At 46.2% G+C, this 22,465-nt stretch overlaps 2 pseudogenes; both read right to left on the bottom strand.

The window, feature by feature from the left end:
- LOC135568618 (ATP-binding cassette sub-family C member 9-like) overlaps window positions 1-21,158 on the bottom strand; it is a 32,703-nt pseudogene extending 11,545 nt beyond the window's left edge.
- A 78-nt stretch (window positions 21,159-21,236) lies between these two features.
- The window catches only part of LOC135568616 (ATP-binding cassette sub-family C member 9-like), a 30,218-nt pseudogene continuing 28,989 nt past the window's right edge, over window positions 21,237-22,465 (bottom strand).

The raw sequence follows: 22,465 nt of genomic DNA, 5'->3' as shown, positions 1-22,465 counted from the left end.
AGGGATATAGGGAATGATGGCAGTGGAAGGGAGGAAGGGGATGACGGCAGGGTCCCTTCAGAGGAAGTTTAAAAAGGGGTACCTCCTGGTTTCTTCAAAAGACCCGTCCGTCTCAAAACAACTGCAAGTCACGTTCAATGTGTTAGAGTCTGTACAGCCAGATAGACACAGCCACCTCGACTTCAACTTCCTTTACACATGAAGAGCTGAACCAAGACGCGCGTGCGTGTGTGTGTGTGTGTGTTTGTGTGTGTCTGTGTACAGAGTCGCGTATGTGTGTTCAAATGTAAATCTAGCAGAAGTGTCTTTATAGTAAAGCCCTGTATCGGGGCGAAGACATTTGGACAGAGAGCCAAGAGTCAATTTAATCCAGCTTTATCTACAGAATGACCTCCCTCAACAGTGCATGCATACTGTCATGATACTGTCATTGTCTCAGGCCCAGGACACTGTCTGCTCTAATAGTGTTATGGCTTCTCCTAGAATGATGTAGGTCTACATGAGGGTGGGTGGGATTCAGTGGGGATAACAGCGACTGCTTAATCAACCATTCTCAACCCAGTCCTTGGGGCCACTAGTCCTTTCACATATTTGGTGTATATTCAAAACTAGCCTAAATGATTCAACTAGTCAACTAATAGCCAACTGACTTAAGTGTTGAGACCCAAATGATTCACATGGTCAACTAATAGCCAACTGACTTAAGTGTTGAGACCCAAATGATTCACATGGTCAACTAATAGCCAAATGACTTAAGTGTTGGGACTAAAGGATTCATATGGTCAACTAATAGCCAAATGACTTGTAAATGTAGAATGTACTGTACAGGGATGAGATGGGAAGAGTAACCCGAGGGAGAAAATACCTGTTGGCCTCGTGCAGCATCTCACTCACAGGCAGTCTGATTTAGATAGAAAACAACCACGACAGAAGAAGACAGAACACAGACAAAGCTGAGGTTAGTGTCTACGGCCCGTGGTGACTACCTGTCCTGCTATGGTACTGACTGGCACCTTCGTTCGCTCACATAAGAGTGGACTTTATTTGGAAAGGTCAATTTGATTTTTCAATTACTGCTAAGAAGAGCAGCCGTTATGGTTCTAAACAGATTGAGGAGACATAGTGGTTCTAATGGTAACTGTGGTGCACCATCAGTATCATAGAGAACTTTAAAGAACTATATGGACCATGTTTCATAGCAGTGTATGAAGGAGAGAAGTGTTTAATAGATTGGTAGGGTATATTACAGCTTATTAACAGGCTGGGACTTAATGGAGAACAATCAAATCAACAGTTACTAAACCTACGACAAACTAATACCACTGTTTTCATTCAGTCCAAATAGCTCCAAATGAAAACCTTCCGGTCAGAAGTGTATTATTCATTCAATAACCCAAACAAATACTTAACCCAATCCAATCTAATTCAATTATACAATTGAACACTTCCTGGACACGTAATCACGCTAACTCCCAGCCAATATGTCGTTGGCAAGAAAATGCTGCAACGCCCAGTTCGTTAGCAATTAGCATGTGTCTGTTCTTCCGCTCAGGTTTCAGTCTAAATGCTAATGCTATGAATGCTAATGCTATGAATGCTAATGCTATGAATGCTAATGCTATGAATGCTAATCAGAGATCCATCTCCAGAACATCACAGACGACCAAATCTTAATTTGACATTAGAGTACATTAATGTGAGTGCAGATCTCAAATTAAGATTTGGCCCTAGGAGATGGACATTCTGTTTGGTTGTAAAAATATGAATAACAGAGAAATGTGAAGACAGAGAGTTGAAAATGGAAAGGTCCAGTTTGTGATGGTGACTCTGAGGTTGTGTTATAGAGATGAGTAGATAGATAGATGATGTTAGACAGTCAAAGTTCAGGCAAAGCTGTCACCAGCAAGCAGACAGTGAGCGATGTACAGAGAGACAGAGGAGCAGCCAGCTCTCCTTCCATAGCAACCACAGCCACAGAGACAGACACAGACACAGGAAGGACAACACACAGGACCAACAAGATGGAGGGTGGAATGGCTTCTTATTCCACAGATGAAGGCTTTGATTAGCATTGGTGGAGAAGCACAGTGAAACACCCATTTCAAATGGACTTAATGGACGAGTCTGACAGCTAGTCAACTCTAGAAAGACACGACGACCCAAAACGAGACTGAGAGGGATAAAGAGGAAATGAGATGTGTCCATCTTGGTCTTTGAGTGGACCTCAGCATGTTCAGTACCTAATAAAGATGAGGACCCCAGAGATTTACACCCTATTATAGACCTTCTAACATGTAGCTTATGCCGGTTGGTACCACTCACTTGCTCCAGTAGACCTTTCCACTGAGGGTCTGCATCTCTCCCAGCATGGCCAGCAACAGGGATGACTTCCCACAACCCACCTGGCCCACGATCATGGTCAGCTGACCTGGAGATCAGACACAGGACAAGAAGACACTATATAAAGGTATGAAGACACTATATAAAGATAAGAAGACACTATATAAAGGTATGAAGACACTATATAAAGGTATGAAGACACTATATAAAGATAAGAATACACTATATAAAGGTAAGAAGACACTATATAAAGGTATGAAGACACTATATAAAGGTATGAAGACACTATATAAAGATAAGAAGACACTATATAAAGATAAGAAGACACTATATAAAGGATATGAAGACACTATATAAAGATGAAGACACTATATAAAGATAAGAAGACACTATATAAAGATAAGAAGACACTATATAAATAAAGACACTATATAAAGGTATGAAGACACTATATAAAGATAAGAAGACACTATATAAAGGTATGAAGACACTATATAAAGGTATGAAGACACTATATAAAGATAAGAAGACACTATATAAAGATAAGAAGACACTATATAAAGATAAGAAGACACTATATAAAGATAAGAAGACACTATATAAAGGTAAGAAGACACTATATAAAGGTATGAAGACACTATATAAACATAAGAAGACACTATATAAAGATAAGAAGACACTATATAAAGATAAGAAGACACTATATAAAGATAAGAAGACACTATATAAAGATAAGAAGACACTATATAAAGACACTATAAGAAGACACTATATAAAGATAAGAAGACACTATATAAAGATAAGAAGACACTATATAAAGATAAGAAGACACTATATAAAGGTATGAAGACACTATATAAAGGTATGAAGACACTATATAAAGATAAGAAGACACTATATAAAGGTAAGAAGACACTATATAAAGGTATGAAGACACTATATAAACATAAGAAGACACTATATAAAGATAAGAAGACACTATATAAAGATAAGAAGACACTATATAAAGATAAGAAGACACTATATAAAGATAAGAAGACACTATATAAAGGTAAGAAGACACTATATAAAGGTATGAAGACACTATATAAAGACAAGAAGACCCTATATAAAGGTAAGAAGACACTATATAAAGATAAGAATACACTATATAAAGATAAGAAGACACTATATAAAGATAAGAAGACACTATATAAAGGTATGAAGACACTATATAAAGATAAGAAGACACTATATAAAGATAAGAAGACACTTAAATGTAAATGTAATAAGAAGACACTATATAAAGGTATGAAGACACTATATAAAGGTATGAATACACTATATAAAGGTATGAAGACACTATATAAAGGTATGAAGATACTATATAAAGATAAGAAGACACTATATAAAGATAAGAAGACACTATATAAAGATAAGAAGACACTATATAAAGGTATGAAGACACTATATAAAGATAAGAAGACACTATATAAAGATAAGAAGACACTATATAAAGATAAGAAGACACTATATAAAGATAAGAAGACACTATATAAAGGTATGAAGACACTATATAAAGATAAGAAGACACTATATAAAGATAAGAAGACACTATATAAAGATAAGAAGACACTATATAAAGATAAGAAGACACTATATAAAGGTATGAAGACACTATATAAAGATAAGAAGACACTATATAAAGATAAGAAGACACTATATAAAGATAAGAAGACACTATATAAAGGTATGAAGACACTATATAAAGATAAGAAGACACTATATAAAGGTATGAAGACACTATATAAAGGTATGAAGACACTATATAAAGATAAGAAGACACTATATAAAGGTATGAAGACACTATATAAAGATAAGAAGACACTATATAAAGGTATGAAGACACTATATAAAGATAAGAAGACACTATATAAAGGTATGAAGACACTATATAAAGATAAGAAGACACTATATAAAGATAAGAAGACACTATATAAAGGTATGAAGACACTATATAAAGATAAGAAGACACTATATAAAGATAAGAAGACACTATATAAAGATAAGAAGACACTATATAAAGATAAGAAGACACTATATAAAGGTATGAAGACACTATATAAAGGTATGAAGACACTATATAAAGATAAGAAGACACTATATAAAGGTATGAAGACACTATATAAAGGTATGAAGACACTATATAAAGATAAGAAGACACTATATAAAGGTATGAAGACACTATATAAAGGTATGAAGACACTATATAAAGATAAGAAGACACTATATAAAGGTATGAAGACACTATATAAAGGTATGAAGACACTATATAAAGGTATGAAGACACTATATAAAGATAAGAAGACACTATATAAAGATATGAAGACACTATATAAAGGTATGAAGACACTATATAAAGATATGAAGACACTATATAAAGTTATGAAGACACTATATAAAGGTATGAAGACACTATATAAAGGTATGAAGACACTATATAAAGGTATGAAGACACTATATAAAGGTATGAAGACACTATATAAAGCATTAGAGACAACAGATTGTTCTAGGTCAATCTGACATTGATAATGTCTGTTACAGCCCTGGTTAAAGCTTAAAAGTAGGACAGGATATTGGGATATCTTTATACTCTCAATTTAGATCAGTCATGTTTCCACATCAGTGGAGGCTGGTGGGAGGAGTTAAAGGAGGATGGGCTCATTATAATGGCTAGAATGGAGAATTAATTGAACGGAGTCAATCATGTAGTTTCCATACGTTTGATACCGTTCCATTTATTACATTCCAGCCATTATAATGAGCCTGTCCTCCTATAGCTCCTCCCACCAGCCTCCACTGTTCCACATATCCTACATAACACATCTACTCCCTCAGCTGCAGCAAATAGTGGACTACCAGGACCAGCCTATCCTGTTTGTCTTAGCTGTCATATCTTACGGGCCACGGGCCATGAGGTCATAGCAGGGAGATATACTACACTGTCACACACACACACAAACACACACACAGCTGGTGTTAGATATACTACACTGACTGTCGACAACCTCCTAAACAGGACGCAGCCTGGCGTTGCCATAGTGTTCCCAGCAGGATCGGGTTACCTGTTGGAATGCAGATGTTGATGTCGGACAACGTTGACAAGTTGCTTCCCCATGTGAAGAATCCACCGTTCACCTGAACAGGATACAGTGGGATTAGGCTGACATGGAGCCTACATGACATGGAGCCTAGATGACATGGAGCCTACATGACATGGAGCCTAGATGACATGGAGCCTACATGACATGGAGTCTACATGACATGGAGCCAACATGACATGGAGCCTAGATGACATGGAGCCTACCTGACATGGAGCCTACATGACATGGAGCCAACATGACATGGAGCCTACATGTTATAGTCTGCGGCTGGTGGTTTAGATACGTATGTGTACATAGAAATAATGAACCATTTAGGTCTTTAAGGCAAATATAATAGCATGTTTACATAGTTATGTTGTGTTTTATGTCTTGTCCGATTCCACTGTTTATTATAGCCAGTAATCCCCCCTCCCTTCCATCCCCTACAGCAAAACCACACAAGATCTGAGATTCAGTGACGCAGAACTAATAAATACAAGTTGAAAATGAAAGACAGACGTCTTATTACCGCTGAGAAAAGAGACTTGGTAAATTAAGTTTGTAAATAGACAGAGCGGATGTTACGGGGGTGAGGACCAGAGGGGATGGGGAGTATTGAAAGGGAGGCTGGGATACGGGTAGAGAGAGGTAGAGAGGGAGTGGAGGAAGATAGGGGTAGAGAGAGGTAGAGAGGGAGTGGAGGAAGATACGGGTACGCTGGGAGGTAGGGAGGGAGTGGAGGAAGTATGGGTACGCTGGGAGGCAGAGATGGGGTGATAAGATGGAAGAGAAGAGAGAGGGAGGAATAAAGAGGGAGAGAGAATGGTTGATGAGACAGAGCGGAAGACAGAGAGAAGGGTTGATGGGAGACAGAGAGGAAGACAGAGAGAAGGGGTGATGGGAGACAGAGAGGAAGACAGAGAGAAGGGGTGATGGGAGACAGAGAGGAAGACAGAGAGAAGGGGTGATGGGAGACAGAGAGGAAGACAGAGAGAAGGGGTGATGGGAGACAGAGAGGAAGACAGAGAGAAGGGGTGATGGGAGACAGAGAGGAAGACAGAGAGAAGGGGTGATGGGAGACAGAGAGGAAGACAAAGAGAAGGGGTGATGGGAGACAGAGAGGAAGACAAAGAGAAGGGGTGATGGGAGACAGAGAGGAAGACAGAGAGAAGGGGTGATGGGAGACAGAGAGGAAGACAGAGAGAAGGGGTGATGGGAGACAGAGAGGAAGACAAAGAGAAGGGGTGATGGGAGACAGAGTGGAAGACAGAGAGAAGGGGTGATGGGAGACAGAGAGGAAGACAAAGAGAAGGGGTGATGGGAGAGAGAGGAAGACAGAGAAGGGGTGAGGGGAGACAGAGAGGAAGACAGAGAGAAGGGGTGATGGGAGACAGAGAGGAAGACAAACAGAAGGGGTGATGGGAGACAGAGAGGAAGACAAAGAGAGAAGGGGTGATGGGAGACAGAGTGGAAGACAGAGAGAAGGGGTGATGGGAGACAGAGAGGAGGGTAGAGAGAGGCAGAGAGAAGGGGTAATGGGAGACAGTGAGGAAGACAAAGAGAAGGGGTGATGGGAGACAGAGAGGAAGACAGAGAGAAGGGGTGATGGGAGACAGAGAGGAAGACAGAGAGAAGGGGTGATGGGAGACAGAGAGGAAGACAGAGAGAAGGGATGATGGGAGACAGAGAGGAAGACAAAGAGAAGGGGTGATGGGAGACAGAGAGGAAGACAGAGAGAAGGGGTGATGGGAGACAGAGAGGAAGACAAAGAGAAGGGGTGATGGGGGACAGAGGGGGGGGGGTAGAGAGAGGCAGAGAGAAGGGGTAATGGGAGACAGTGAGGAGGGTAGAGAGAGGCAGAGAGAAGGGGTAATGGGAGACAGTGAGGAAGACAAAGAGAAGGGGTGATGGGAGACAGAGTGGAAGACAGAGAGAAGGGGTGATGGGAGACAGAGAGGAGGGTAGAGAGAGGCAGAGAGAAGGGGTAATGGGAGACAGTGAGGAAGACAAAGAGAAGGGGTGATGGGAGACAGAGAGGAAGACAGAGAGAAGGGGTGATGGGAGACAGAGGGGGGGGTAGAGAGAGGCAGAGAGAAGGGGTAATGGGAGACAGTGAGGAGGGTAGAGAGAGGCATAGAGAAGGGGTGATGGGAGACAGTGAGGAAGACAAAGAGAAGGGGTAATGGGAGACAGTGAGGAGGGTAGAGAGAGGCAGAGAGAAGGGGTAATGGGAGACAGTGAGGAAGACAAAGAGAAGGGGTGATGGGAGACAGAGAGGAAGACAGAGAGAAGGGGTGATGGGAGACAGAGAGGAAGACAAAGAGAAGGGGTGATGGGAGACAGAGGGGGGGGTAGAGAGAGGCAGAGAGAAGGGGTAATGGGAGACAGTGAGGAAGACAAAGAGAAGGGGTGCTCCAGTTTCAACTGTTCTGCCTTATTATTATTGACCATGCTGGTCATTTATGAACATTTGGGCCATGTTCTGTTATAATCTCCACCCGGCACAGCCAGAAGAGGACTGGCCACCCCACATAGCCTGGTTCCTCGCACTTCCGGGTTGGAGCGAGCGGTCGCATCTGCACTCGGTCCGCAGGTAGTATTACATTTCATTACATTTCATTATAGTACAACGGTTTGATTTGTCTAATCTTATCAATTTCTTCTTAGCTAGCTACACAGCCGTCTTTGTTTCATAGATAATTGCGTAATTATCGTATTTCGTCGTCCTAACGCAGTCTACACTGCCCTGCAGCTAGCCAGCTAGCTAACGTCCACCGTTAGCTAGTCCACCGTCTACCGATTAGCAGCACAACTATTACACTCAACCGAACGACTTGATTAGTGTAGTGTTAGCTAGCTACATAGTTGTCTTTGCTGTCTTCGTACCCAAGATAATTGTGTAGTTTAGAGTGTGTAGTTTTATGTCGTCCTTAACATAGGAGACTCTGCTAGCTAGCCAACAGCTAGCCAACGTCTACCGAACAGAACTTCTGCACTCAACAACCGGTCGCATTTCGCTCGCTCCACAGGTAGTATCACATTTTTCATTTCATTTCATTACAGTACAACGGCTTGATTTGTTTGATCGTAGCTAGCTACATAGCTAGCTACACAGCCGTCTTTGTATCAAAGATAATTGTGTAGTCTAGAGCGATTTCCTAGGTTAGTTAGCCAGCTATTGTCGTTCTTTAACGCAACGTAACGTAATCAACACTGCTAGCTAGCCAGCTAGCCCCGAATAGCAGCACAGTAGAAACTATTACACTCAACGGAACGACTTGATTAGTGTAGTGTCAACAACGCAGCCAATGCCAACTAGCCTACTTAGTCAACAACGCAGCCTCTGCCAGCTAGCCTACTTCAGCAGTACTGTATCATTTTAATCATTTTAGTCAATAAGATTCTTGCTACGTAAGCTTAACTCTCTGAACACTCGTGACGTGTAGTCCACTTGTCATTCCAATCTCCTTTGCATTAGCGTAGCCTCTTGTGTAGCCTGTCAACTATGTGTCTGTCTATCCCTGTTCTCTCCTCTCTGCACAGACCATACAAACGCTCCACACCGCGTGGCCGCGGCCACCCTAATCTGGTGGTCCCAGCGCGCACGACCCACGTGGAGTTCCAGGTCTCCGGTAGCCTCTGGAACTGCCGATCTGCGGCCAACAAGGCAGAGTTCATCTCCGCCTATGTCTCCCTCCAGTCCCTCGACTTCTTGGCACTGACGGAAACATGGATCACCACAGACAACACTGCTACTCCTACTGCTCTCTCTTCGTCTGCCCACGTGTTCTCGCACACCCCGAGAGCTTCTGGTCAGCGGGGTGGTGGCACCGGGATCCTCATCTCTCCCAAGTGGTCATCTCTTTCTCCTTACCCATCTGTCTATCGCCTCCTTTGAATTCCATGCTGTCACAGTTACCAGCCCTTTCAAGCTTAACATCCTTATCATTTATCGCCCTCCAGGTTCCCTCGGAGAGTTCATCAATGAGCTTGATGCCTTGATAAGCTCCTTTCCTGAGGACGGCTCACCTCTCACAGTTCTGGGCGACTTTAACCTCCCCACGCCTACCTTTGACTCATTCCTCTCTGCCTCCTTCTTTCCACTCCTCTCCTCTTTTGACCTCACCCTCTCACCTTCCCCCTACTCACAAGGCAGGAAATACGCTCGACCTCATCTTTACTAGATGCTGTTCTTCCACTAACCTCGTTGCAACTCCCTCCAAGTCTCCGACCACTACCTTGTATCCTTTTCCCTCTCGCTCTCATCCAACACTTCCCACACTGCCCCTACTCGGATGGTATCGCGCCGTCCCAACCTTCGCTCTCTCTCCCCGCTACTCTCTCCTCTTCCATCCTATCATCTCTTCCCTCTGCTCAAACCTTCTCCAACCTATCTCCTGATTCTGCCTCCTCAACCCTCCTCTCCTCCCTTTCTGCATCCTTTGACTCTCTATGTCCCCTATCCTCCAGGCCGGCTCGGTCCTCCCCTCCCGCTCCGTGGCTCGACGACTCATTGCGAGCTCACAGAACAGGGCTCCGGGCAGCCGAGCGGAAATGGAGGAAAACTCGCCTCCCTGCGGACCTGACATCCTTTCACTCCCTCCTCTCTACATTTTCCTCTTCTCTCTCTGCTGCTAAAGCCACTTTCTACCACTCTAAATTCCAAGCATCTGCCTCTAACCCTAGGAAGCTCTTTGCAACCTTCTCCTCCCTCCTGAATCCTCCTCCCCTCCCCCTCCTCCTCTCTGCAGATGACTTCGTCAACCATTTTGAAAAGAAGGTCGACGACATCCGATCCTCGTTTGCTAAGTCAAACGACACCGCTGGTTCTGCTCACACTGCCCTACCCTGTGCTCTGACCTCTTTCTCCCCTCTCTCCAGATGAAATCTCGCGTCTTGTGACGGCCGGCCGCCCTACAACCTGCCCGCTTGACCCTATCCCCTCCTCTCTTCTCCAGACCATTTCCGGAGACCTCCTCCTTACCTCACCTCGCTCATCAACTCATCCCTGACCGCTGGCTACGTCCCTTCCGTCTTCAAGAGAGCGAGAGTTGCACCCCTTCTGAAAAACCTACACTCGATCCCTCCGATGTCAACAACTACAGACCAGTATCCCTTCTTTCTTTTCTCTCCAAAACTCTTGAACGTGCCGTCCTTGGTCAGCTCTCCCGCTATCTCTCTCAGAATGACCTTCTTGATCCAAATCAGTCAGGTTTCAAGACTAGTCATTCAACTGAGACTGCTCTTCTCTGTATCACGGAGGCGCCCGCACTGCTAAAGCTAACTCTCTCTCCTCTGCTCTCATCCTTCTAGACCTATCGGCTGCCTTCGATACTGTGAACCATCAGATCCTCCTCTCCACCCTCTCCGAGTTGGGCATCTCCGGCGCGCCCACGCTTGGATTGCGTCCTACCTGACAGGTCGCTCCTACCAGGTGGCGTGGCGAGAATCCGTCTCCACACCACGTGCTCTCACCACTGGTGTCCCCAGGGCTCTGTTCTAGGCCCTCTCCTATTCTCGCTATACACCAAGTCACTTGGCTCTGTCATAACCTCACATGGTCTCTCCTATCATTGCTATGCAGACGACACACAATTAATCTTCTCCTTTCCCCCTTCTGATGACCAGGTGGCGAATCGCATCTCTGCATGTCTGGCAGACATATCCGTGTGGATGACGGATCACCACCTCAAGCTGAACCTCGGCAAGACGGAACTGCTCTTCCTCCCGGGAAGGACTGCCCGCTCCATGATCTCGCCATCACGGTTGACAACTCCATTGTGTCCTCCTCCCAGAGCGCTAAGAACCTTGGCGTGATCCTGGACAACACCCTGTCGTTCTCAACTAACATCAAGGCGGTGGCCCGTTCCTGTAGGTTCATGCTCTACAACATCCGCAGAGTACGACCCTGCCTCACACAGGAAGCGGCGCAGGTCCTAATCCAGGCACTTGTCATCTCCCGTCTGGATTACTGCAACTCGCTGTTGGCTGGGCTCCCTGCCTGTGCCATTAAACCCCTACAACTCATCCAGAACGCGCAGCCCGTCTGGTGTTCAACCTTCCCAAGTTCTCTCACGTCACCCGCTCCTCCGCTCCCTCCACTGGCTTCCAGTTGAAGCTCGCATCCGCTACAAGACCATGGTGCTTGCCTACGGAGCTGTGAGGGGAACGGCACCTCAGTACCTCCAGGCTCTGATCAGGCCCTACACCCAAACAAGGGCACTGCGTTCATCCACCTCTGGCCTGCTCGCCTCCCTACCACTGAGGAAGTACAGTTCCCGCTCAGCCCAGTCAAAACTGTTCGCTGCTCTGGCCCCCCAATGGTGGAACAAACTCCCTCACGACGCCAGGACAGCGGAGTCAATCACCACCTTCCGGAGACACCTGAAACCCCACCTCTTTAAGGAATACCTAGGATAGGATAAAGTAATCCCTCTCACCCCCTCCCCTGAAAAGATTTAGATGCACTACTGTTCCACTGGAGGTCATAAGGTGAATGCACCAATTTGTAAGTCGCTCTGGATAAGAGCGTCTGCTAAATGACTTAAATGTAAATGTAAATGATGGGAGACAGAGGGAGGGGTAGAGAGATGCAGAGAGAAGGGGTAATGGGAGACAGAGGGGGGGGGGTAGAGAGAGGCAGAGAGAAGGGGTAATGGGAGACAGAGGGGGGGTAGAGAGAGGCAGAGAGAAGGGGTAATGGGAGACAGAGGGGGAGAGAGAGGCAGAGAGAAGGGGTAATGGGAGACAGAGGGGGGTAGAGAGAGGCAGAGAGAAGGGGTAATGGGAGACAGAGGGGGGGTAGAGAGAGGCAGAGAGAGAAGGGGTAATGGGAGACAGAGGGGGTAGAGAGAGGCAGAGAGAAGGGGTAATGGGAGACAGTGAGGAGGGTATAGAGAGAAAGCGGGTGAGATGAGAGAGAAGACAGAGAAAGAAGATTTGTCTGGTTCACACACAGCAGCAGCCCATCCATTCGACCCTCCTGCTGCCCCCAAGCTCATTAACAGGCTGCCTACAATAATGCTGTGTGTCCACAGGGATAGCAACAGGATGTGGACCCCAAAGAGACCAGAACAGGGGCTGAGAACATGTCAGTTAATGAGGGTTCTCTGTTCTCATGAGAATCCCCTGCCTCTGACTCATTATGTGGGTCCTGAGAGTTTAAACTGTCGGTAAATGTTGACTTCTCCTCAGGGTGTGTTTCACACAATGGACAGGCCAAGAGATGAAACATCTGCTGTGAGAGATAGACAGTGGTAACATCTGCTGTGAGAGATAGACAGTGGTAACATCTGCTGTGAGAGATAGACAGTGGTAACATCTGCTGTGAGAGATAGACAGTGGTAACATCTGCTGTGAGAGATAGACAGTGGTAACATCTGCTGTGAGAGATAGACAGTGGTAACATCTGCTGTGAGAGATAGACAGTGGTAACATCTGCTGTGAGAGATAGACAGTGGTAACATCTGCTGTGAGAGATAGACAGTGGTAACATCTACTGTGAGAGATAGACAGTGGTAACATCTGCTGTGAGAGATAGACAGTGGTAACATCTGCTGTGAGAGATAGACAGTGGTAACATCTGCTGTGAGAGATAGACAGTGGTAACATCTGCTGTGAGAGATAGACAGTGGTAACATCTGCTGTGAGAGATAGACAGTGGTAACATCCGTGGTGTCACGTGTTACTAGAGTGAATGACCCGGGCGGATGTGACAAAAAGGCCAGTTTAAAGGTTTGAGGACAACTGTCAGACTCCAGCTCAGAAGCCTCTGCGTGTGTACGTGTCTACGTGCGTGACGTGGCTGCACATGTACGTGAGCTACAGCTTGGCTGTGAGTTGATAGCCTACGTGTCTGCCCCTGTGTCCGTGCATGCAGTCAGCGAGTGTGTGCGGTGCTGTGTGTGTCACAGGTCCTGAGAAGAAGGGCCAATGAGCTTGTTGAGGTGTTGAACTTTGACCCCTGACCTTGACAGCCACGTCCTCAGTCTCGTTGGGTCGCAGTGGTCTGCGTGCTGGCTGCTCATAGCTGTCCATCTGGTAGAGCAGGGGCTGCTTCCTGTTTATAGCCTTGGTCTGGAGAGAGAGAGGTAGGGGGGAGATGGGGAGGGAGGGGAGATGGAGGAGAGAGAGGGAGGGAGAGGAGAGAGGAAGGGAGGGAGAGAGGCAGGGGGTGGGGAGGGAGGGGAGAGGGAGGGAGAGAGAGGGAGGGAGAGGAGAGAGGCAGGGGGGGGGAGGGAGAGGGGAGAGGGAGGGAGAGAGAGGGAGGGAGAGGAGAGAGGAAGGGAGGGATAGAACGAAAGACAGAAATGGAGAGATGGAGATGAAGGGAGGGTGAGAAAACAGAAAGAGAGAGATTGCATTCAGTGATAAACTTGGCCCCTCATCCGCTGTAACCTCCAGGGAGGACCCCCTCTCAGACCCTGACTGAGACTGTCCCCAGAGGGAGCTTCTTATCCCCTACCCCTCATCCCCAAGACATCCTCCCTCCCTCCCTCCATCAGCCCTAAACAAATGGCTCCTCCATCTCACACTAACCCTCCACCACTCGGTCTCCGTCTCTCTCCACTCCTTCTGAGGAGTCCAACACAGAAATAAACCTGTCAAAGTCCAGAGAACAGCTGAAGACATGACGAGACTGGCAGCAACCAGCAATTTAACGACTCCTGGTTGAGATTCCCCATGAAACACTGCTGCTAGATTGACACGGTGTATAGTTACAGTTCCTCCTTCTACAGAGACCAGATCTGCTCTGGTCAAACAGACACTTTCTCTGCAGTTCCACCAACAGTTTGAAGTTAGAAACACGTTGGCTCTGAAACTTGGTCAGTTGAAAAGCATCATAACCATCACATCATCCTGACGAGTCTGTGGAAACCCTGTAGCAACACACTAGTTGTTGTATTCCATGCTGGCTGTAAATGAATAGCTCCTGGATTAGGCTCTGTGCTGTGCTGGCTGAATGTCCAGCATTAGCTGCTCTGGCAGAGGGACAGATGAGTAATTGGGTCATGTTCATTAGGGACCAAAGTGAATAAACAGACTGAAACGCTAAGAGACTACCTCGAAACACACCATTTAGTTTACATTTTGCTTCAGTGTTCCCTACTAAACACGACTCAGGCCTGTATTTGGGGCAGTGTTTGGTAATAGGGATGGTGGTGTGTGTGTGTGTGTGTGTGTGTGTGTGTGTGTGTACTAACCGCCCCTGGATGTTTCTTACAGGCCTCTAGGGACACAGGCATGTCTCCGTTCCTCCAGCTGTCATCGCCAATCTCATCGCTCTGCAGGAACTCACCCAGCTTCTGGACGCTGTGGATAGGACACGATATGATAGGACCCACACACACACACCCACACCCACACACACCCACACACACACACACACATAAATAACCCTTCTATGATACAAATAAGATTCCAGCAGATTGTCTAGCTGGTAACTATCCAGTATTCAGTATCCCTGGGCGTCCTCAGTAGGCCTCTCACCTGACCATGGCCTTGACTGCGAAGCGGACCACGGTGGAGAGCAGGAACAGTGGGGTAACCAGGATGTGGAAGAGGGCCAGAGCAGCGAAGGCCTCCGAGGAGCTGGGTTTGGACTTGTTGATCAGGGCGTGGCTGACAAACGTCTGACAGAGACACAAAGGGACACACAGTTACTCAGTTCGGTATTGTTACCAGATTTCAGAGCTGGCAAAACACTAGCTACAATTGGCCCGAAAAATGGCCTGCAGGATACAGGGATGATGAGAAACCATCTTACCACAAGCACAGCAGCGATGGGGATAGCAGCATTCATGAAAACTGGGGAGGAAAAGAGGTCATATTATGTAACAACAGAGAGCCTTTGGAGAGAACAAAGACATTTTCAAACTTCAAAGCTCTTAAGTCAAACTGAGCCCCAAATATAAATGAGGACAGAACATAAGCAGTGTGAGTGTCTGACTGGACAGAATATAAGCAGTGTGACTGTCTGACTGGACAGAATATAAGCAGTGTGACTGTCTGACTGGACAGAATATAAGCAGTGTGACTGTCTGACTTGACAGAATATAAGCAGTGTGACTGTCTGACTGGACAGAATATAAGCAGTGTGACTGTCTTACTGGACAGAACATAAGCAGTGTGACTGTCTGACTGGACAGAATATAAGCAGTGTGAGTGTCTTACTGGACAGAACATAAGCAGTGTGAGTGTCTTACTGGACAGAACATAAGCAGTGTGAGTGTCTTACTGGACAGAATATAAGCAGTGTGAGTGTCTTACTGGACAGAACATAAGCAGTGTGAGTGTCTTACTGGACAGAACATAAGCAGTGTGAGTGTCTTACTGGACAGAACATAAGCAGTGTGAGTGTCTTACTGGACAGAACATAAGCAGTGTGAGTGTCTTACTGGACAGAACATAAGCAGTGTGAGTGTCTTACTGGACAGAACATAAGCAGTGTGAGTGTCTTACTGGACAGAACATAAGCAGTGTGAGTGTCTTACTGGACAGAACATAAGCAGCGTGAGTGTCTTACTGGACAGAACATGAGCAGTGTGAGTGTCTTACTGGACAAAATGAGGGGACAGCTCAAAATAAAGGATGTGATAGCTATTATAAAGTAACAGAGGAGATGTGTCTTATTGGAGGTGTAGAGGGCGAAGGTGTGTGTGTCTCACTAGACATGGAGGTGTAGAGGGCGAAGCAGTGTGTGTGTCTCACTAGACATGGAGGTGTAGAGGGCGAAGGTGTGTGTGTCTCACTAGACATGGAGGTGTAGAGGGCGAAGGTGTGTGTGTGTCTCACTAGACATGGAGGTGTAGAGAGCCAAGGTGTGTGTGTGTCTCACTAGACATGGAGGTGTAGAGGGCGAAGGTGTGTGTGTGTCTCACTAGACATGGAGGTGTAGAAAGGTGTGTGTGTGTCTCACTAGACATGGAGGTGTAGAGGGCGAAGGTGTGTGTGTCTCACTAGACATGGAGGTGTAGAGGGCGAAGTGTGTGTCTCACTAGACATGGAGGTGTAGAGGGCGAAGGTGTGTGTGTCTCACTAGACATGGAGGTGTAGAGGGCGAAGGTGTGTGTGTGTCTCACTAGACATGGAGGTGTAGAGGGCGAAGGTGTGTGTGTGTCTCACTAGACATGGAGGTGTAGAGGGCGAAGGTGTGTGTGTGTCTCACTAGACATGGAGGTGTAGAGGGCGAAGGTGTGTGTGTCTCACTAGACATGGAGGTGTAGAGGGGGTGTAGGTGTGTGTGTGTCCCACTAGACATGGAGGTGTAGAGGGCGAAGGTGTGTGTGTCTCACTAGACATGGAGGTGTAGAGGGCGAAGGTGTGTGTGTGTCTCACTAGACATGGAGGTGTAGAGGGCGAAGGTGTGTGTGTGTCTCACTAGACATGGAGGTGTAGAGGGCGAAGGTGTGTGTGTCTCAATAGACATGGAGGTGTAGAGGGCCAAGGTGTGTGTGTCTCAATAGACATGGAGGTGTAGAGAGCCAAGGTGTGTGTGTGTCTCACTAGACATGGAGGTGTAGAGGGCGAAGGTGTGTGTGTGTCTCACTAGACATGGAGGTGTAGAGGGCGAAGGTGTGTGTGTGTCTCACTAGACATGGAGGTGTAGAGGGCGAAGGTGTGTGTGTCTCACTAGACATGGAGGTGTAGAGGGCGAAGGTGTGTGTGTCTCACTAGACATGGAGGTGTAGAGGGCGAAGGTGTGTGTGTCTCACTAGACATGGAGGTGTAGAGGGCGAAGGTGTGTGTGTGTCTCACTAGACATGGAGGTGTAGAGGGCGAAGGTGTGTGTGTGTCTCACTAGACATGGAGGTGTAGAGGGCGAAGGTGTGTGTGTGTCTCACTAGACATGGAGGTGTAGAGGGCGAAGGTGTGTGTGTCTCACTAGACATGGAGGTGTAGAGGGGGTGTAGGTGTGTGTGTGTCCCACTAGACATGGAGGTGTAGAGGGCGAAGGTGTGTGTGTCTCACTAGACATGGAGGTGTAGAGGGCGAAGGTGTGTGTGTGTCTCACTAGACATGGAGGTGTAGAGGGCGAAGGTGTGTGTGTGTCTCACTAGACATGGAGGTGTAGAGGGCGAAGGTGTGTGTGTCTCAATAGACATGGAGGTGTAGAGGGCCAAGGTGTGTGTGTCTCAATAGACATGGAGGTGTAGAGGGCGAAGGTGTGTGTGTGTCTCACTAGACATGGAGGTGTAGAGGGCGAAGGTGCGGAGGCTGGTGAGCTCTTTGCCCCTGGTATCTTCTACACTGTCACAGAAGATGTTCTCCCAGGCGTACAGCTTCAGCAGCTTGATCCCCTTCAGAATCTCTGTGGTCTTCTTCAGACGTTCCGTAGATTGGTCCTGTCAGAAGAGGGCGATGCCTTACTGAAGATTTAAACTATAAAATAATATAAACATATTCTCATTTCAACTGTTTTTAAAGGTTATTGTTTCCTTATCATATACTGTTTCCCTCATCACAACAGAAAATAACTGAAATCACTCAAATCTAGGCTATTTATTCATGGTAAAGCTTGCAGGTTCATCTCTAAAGAGACAGTGAAACTATGATCTAAGGGTTTGGTGCAGGCAGTGTACAACCTGAGTGTCTCAACGTGAACAGAGGGTGACTCACCAGGGTGCTCTTCTGGGTGTCAGCCAGCTTGGTAGCGATCAGGTATTGGACTGGAGCCAGCAGCACGATGACTGAAGCTCCAATCAGAGCACTGGTCCCCAGCAGGTAGTACAGCAAGATCACGCCCATCACAATCTGAGCAGGAACACAACACAAAGATATGAGGGATATATTGGGGAGTTATTATAGATATATTAGGGAGTTATGAGGGATATATTGGGGAGTTATTATAGATATATTAGGGAGTTATGAGGGATATATTGGGGAGTTATTAGGGAGTTATTAGGGATATATTAGGGAGTCATTAAGGAGTTATGAGGGATATATTAGGGAGTCATTAAGGAGTTATGAGGGATATATTAGAGAGTTATTAGGGATATATTATAGATATATTAGGGAGTTATGAGGGATATATTGGGGAGTTATTATAGATATATTAGGGAGTTATGAGGGATATATTGGGGAGTTATTATAGATATATTAGGGAGTTATGAGGGATATATTGGGGAGTTATTAGGGAGTTATTAGGGATATATTAGGGAGTCAATAAGGAGTTATGAGGGATATATTAGGGAGTTATTAGGGATATATTAGGGAGTTATTAGGGATATATTAGGGAGTTATTAGGGATATATTAGGGAGTTATTAAGGAGTTATGAGGGATATATTAGGGAGTTATTAGGGATATATTAGGGAGTTATTAGAGATATATTAGGGAGTTATTAGGGATATATTGGGGAGTTATTAGAGATATATTAGGGAGTTATTAGGGATATATTAGGGAGTTATTAGGGATATATTAGGGAGTTATGAGGGATATATTAGGGAGTTATTAGGGATATATTGGGGAGTTATTAGATATATATTAGGGAGTCATTAAGGAGTTATGAGGGATATATTAGGGAGTTATTAGGGAGTTATGAGGGATATATTAGGGAGTTATTAAGGAGTTATGAGGGAGTTATTAGGGAGTTATTAGGGATATATTAGGGAGTTATGAGGGATATATTAGGGATATATTATGGAGTTATGAGGGAGTTATGAGGGATATATTAGGGAGTTATTAGGGATATATTAGGGATATATTATGGAGTTATAAGGGATATATTAGGGAGTTATTAGAGTTATGAGGGATATATTAGGGATATATTAGTGATATATTATTGAGTTATTAGGAATAAATTAGGGAGCTTTGTGGGATATATTATGGAGTTATTAGGGAGTTATTAGGGATATATTATTGATGCATAATATTACGGTCATATTGGTACTGGCAGATAATGGCTTAAAAAAGACATACTTGTTCATTTAAGATCAGGTTGTTGGCCGGATCATACATAGAGACTATGTCCAGATTGTATCTTACCAGCATGGCCCCACCTGCACTTACGTCGAATTGACCTCAAAAGTTTTTTGTTGTTGTTGCATTTTAAATTAACACTAACCCTTTTCCTAACCTTAACCTAATTCTCCTAACCTGCTACGTTAATTATCCTAACCTACTGCGTAAATTCTCCTAACCTGCTACGAAAAGTACATTTCGACATTAACTGAATTCTATCTAGTCAAAACCCACCTGCACAGGCATGGCCCAGAGGTTGGGACACAGGAAGAGGAACCACATGAGCTGGTTGGTTTCTATGGCAACCAGGTTGTTGATCTGGCCCAGGGTCATCTCTCCCATGGACATGTTAGAGGTGGACAGACGCAGGATCTTGTTGTAGATCATCGCCTAGGAAACGGACAGGACAGAGGACATTAACAACCTACTAGATACAGTACATTCACTTCTGTCACTGTCTACGGCTGTCCCGATTCTCCACCTCTGTGACTGTCTACGGCTGTCCCGATTCTCCACCTCTGTGACTGTCTACGGCTGTCCAGATTCTCCACCTCTGTGACTGTCTACGGCTGTCCAGATTCTCCACCTCTGTGACTGTCTACGGCAGTCCCGATTCTCCACCTCTGTGACTGTCGACGGCTGTCCCGATTCTCCACCTCTGTGACTGTCTACGGCTGTCCAGATTCTCCACCTCTGTGACTGTCTACGGCTGTCCAGATTCTCCACCTCTGTGACTGTCTACGGCAGTCCCGATTCTCCACCTCTGTGACTGTCGACGGCTGTCCCGATTCTCCACCTCTGTGACTGTCTACGGCTGTCCCGATTCCCCACCTCTGTGACTGTCTACGGCTGTCCCGATTCTCCACCTCTGTGACTGTCGACGGCTGTCCCGATTCTCCACCTCTGTGACTGTCTACGGCTGTCCCGATTCCCCACCTCTGTGACTGTCTACGGCTGTCCCGATTCTACACCTCTGTGACTGTCTACGGCTGTCCCGATTCTCCACCTCTGTGACTGTCTACGGCTGTCCCGATTCTCCACCTCTGTGACTGTCTACGGCTGTCCCGATTCTCCACCTCTGTGACTGTCTACGGCTGTCCAGATTCTCCACCTCTGTGACTGTCTACGGCTGTCCAGATTCTCCACCTCTGTGACTGTCTACGGCAGTCACAGATTCTCCACCTCTGTGACTGTCGACGGCTGTCCCGATTCTCCACCTCTGTGACTGTCTACGGCTGTCCCGATTCTCCACCTCTGTGACTGTCTACGGCTGTCCGATTCCCACCTCTGTGACTGTCTACGGCTGTCCCGATTCTCCACCTCTGTGACTGTCTACGGCTGTCCCGATTCTCCACCTCTGTGACTGTCTACGGCTGTCCAGATTCCCCACTTTATTTTTGCACCTCCCCACTCCCCGTCATGAATTGAACAACGGCAGAAACTCCCGTCAGCCAATGACTACACATCTAACGCTTTTAAATCTATGACAGAGACTGAACAAGTGAACACTTTGGGTAAAGGATGGAGAATCGGTGACGCAGTATCCTACAAATCCCAGAATCCTCCAGTCAGTCACCAGCAGGGCTCCACGGAGGTTGATGCCGGTCTCTATGGTGACATAGTAGGAGGCCTGTAGGAAGGTCCGCTGTAGCACCAGGGCCAGGAACAGCAGAACAGCCAGCACTGACGTATTCTGGAGCAGCTCGTTGGATGACATGAAGTAGACCTCGAAATAGGGGACCTGATAGACAGTCACACACACACACACACACACACACACACACACACACACACACACACACACAGATAGTAGGTTAGAGCAGATGTAGGGGACTGTGAAAAGCAAGACCTGACACTACCCAGACCCCGTCACTACCCAGACCCTGTCACACACAGAGAAGGACAGAGAGTGAGAGAGTGTGAGATGAGTGAGGAATTTTCCATGTCACTTAGAAATGCACGCCTGCAGTACTTCAGCCTAAACTCTCTGTTCCTCTGTTCAGCCCTCTGACACCGGCACTGCGCACGATGCTCTACTTTAGAGAGATGTTCCTCTGTTCAGCCCTCTGACATGATGCTCTACTTTAGAGAGACGTTCCTCTGTTCAGCCTCTGACATGATGCTCTACTTTAGAGAGGTCCTCTGTTCAGCCCTCTGACATGATGCTCTACTTCAGAGAGACGTTCCTCTGTTCAGCCCTCTAACATGATGCTCTACTTCAGAGAGTTCCTCTGTTCAGCCCTCTAACATGATGCTCTACTTCAGAGAGACGTTCCTCTGTTCAGCCTCTGACATGATGCTCTACTTCAGAGAGAGACGTTCCTCTGTTCAGCCCTCTAACATGATGCTCTACTTCAGAGAGTTCCTCTGTTCAGCCCTCTAACATGATGCTCTACTTCAGAGAGACGTTCCTCTGTTCAGCCTCTGACATGATGCTCTACTTTAGAGAGACGTTCCTCTGTTCAGCCTCTGACATGATGCTCTACTTTAGAGAGAGTTCCTCTGTTCAGCCCTCTAACATGATGCTCTACTTTAGAGAGACGTTCCTCTGTTCAGCCTCTAACATGATGCTCTACTTTAGAGAGATGTTCCTCTGTTCAGCCCTCTGACATGATGCTCTACTTTAGAGAGACGGTCCTCTGTTCAGCCCTCTGACATGATGCTCTACTTTAGAGAGACGTTCCTCTGTTCAGCCCTCTGACATGATGCTCTACTTTAGAGAGAGTTCCTCTGTTCAGCCCTCTGACATGATGCTCTACTTTAGAGAGAGTTCCTCTGTTCAGCCCTCTGACATGATGCTCTACTTCAGAGAGAGACGTTCCTCTGTTCAGCCCTCTGACATGATGCTCTACTTTAGAGAGACATTCCTCTGTTCAGACATGATGCTCTACTTTAGAGAGACGTCCTCTGTTCAGCCCTCTGACATGATGATGCTCTACTTAACAGATGAGAGACGTTCCTCTGTTCAGCCCTCTGACATGATGCTCTACTTTAGAGAGATGTTCCTCTGTTCAGCCCTCTAACATGATGCTCTACTTTAGAG

This window comes from Oncorhynchus nerka, unplaced genomic scaffold (genome assembly GCF_034236695.1).
Source record: "Oncorhynchus nerka isolate Pitt River unplaced genomic scaffold, Oner_Uvic_2.0 unplaced_scaffold_1450, whole genome shotgun sequence".
NCBI lineage: Eukaryota > Metazoa > Chordata > Actinopteri > Salmoniformes > Salmonidae > Oncorhynchus > Oncorhynchus nerka.
This window is presented reverse-complemented; position numbering and strand designations above follow the sequence as displayed.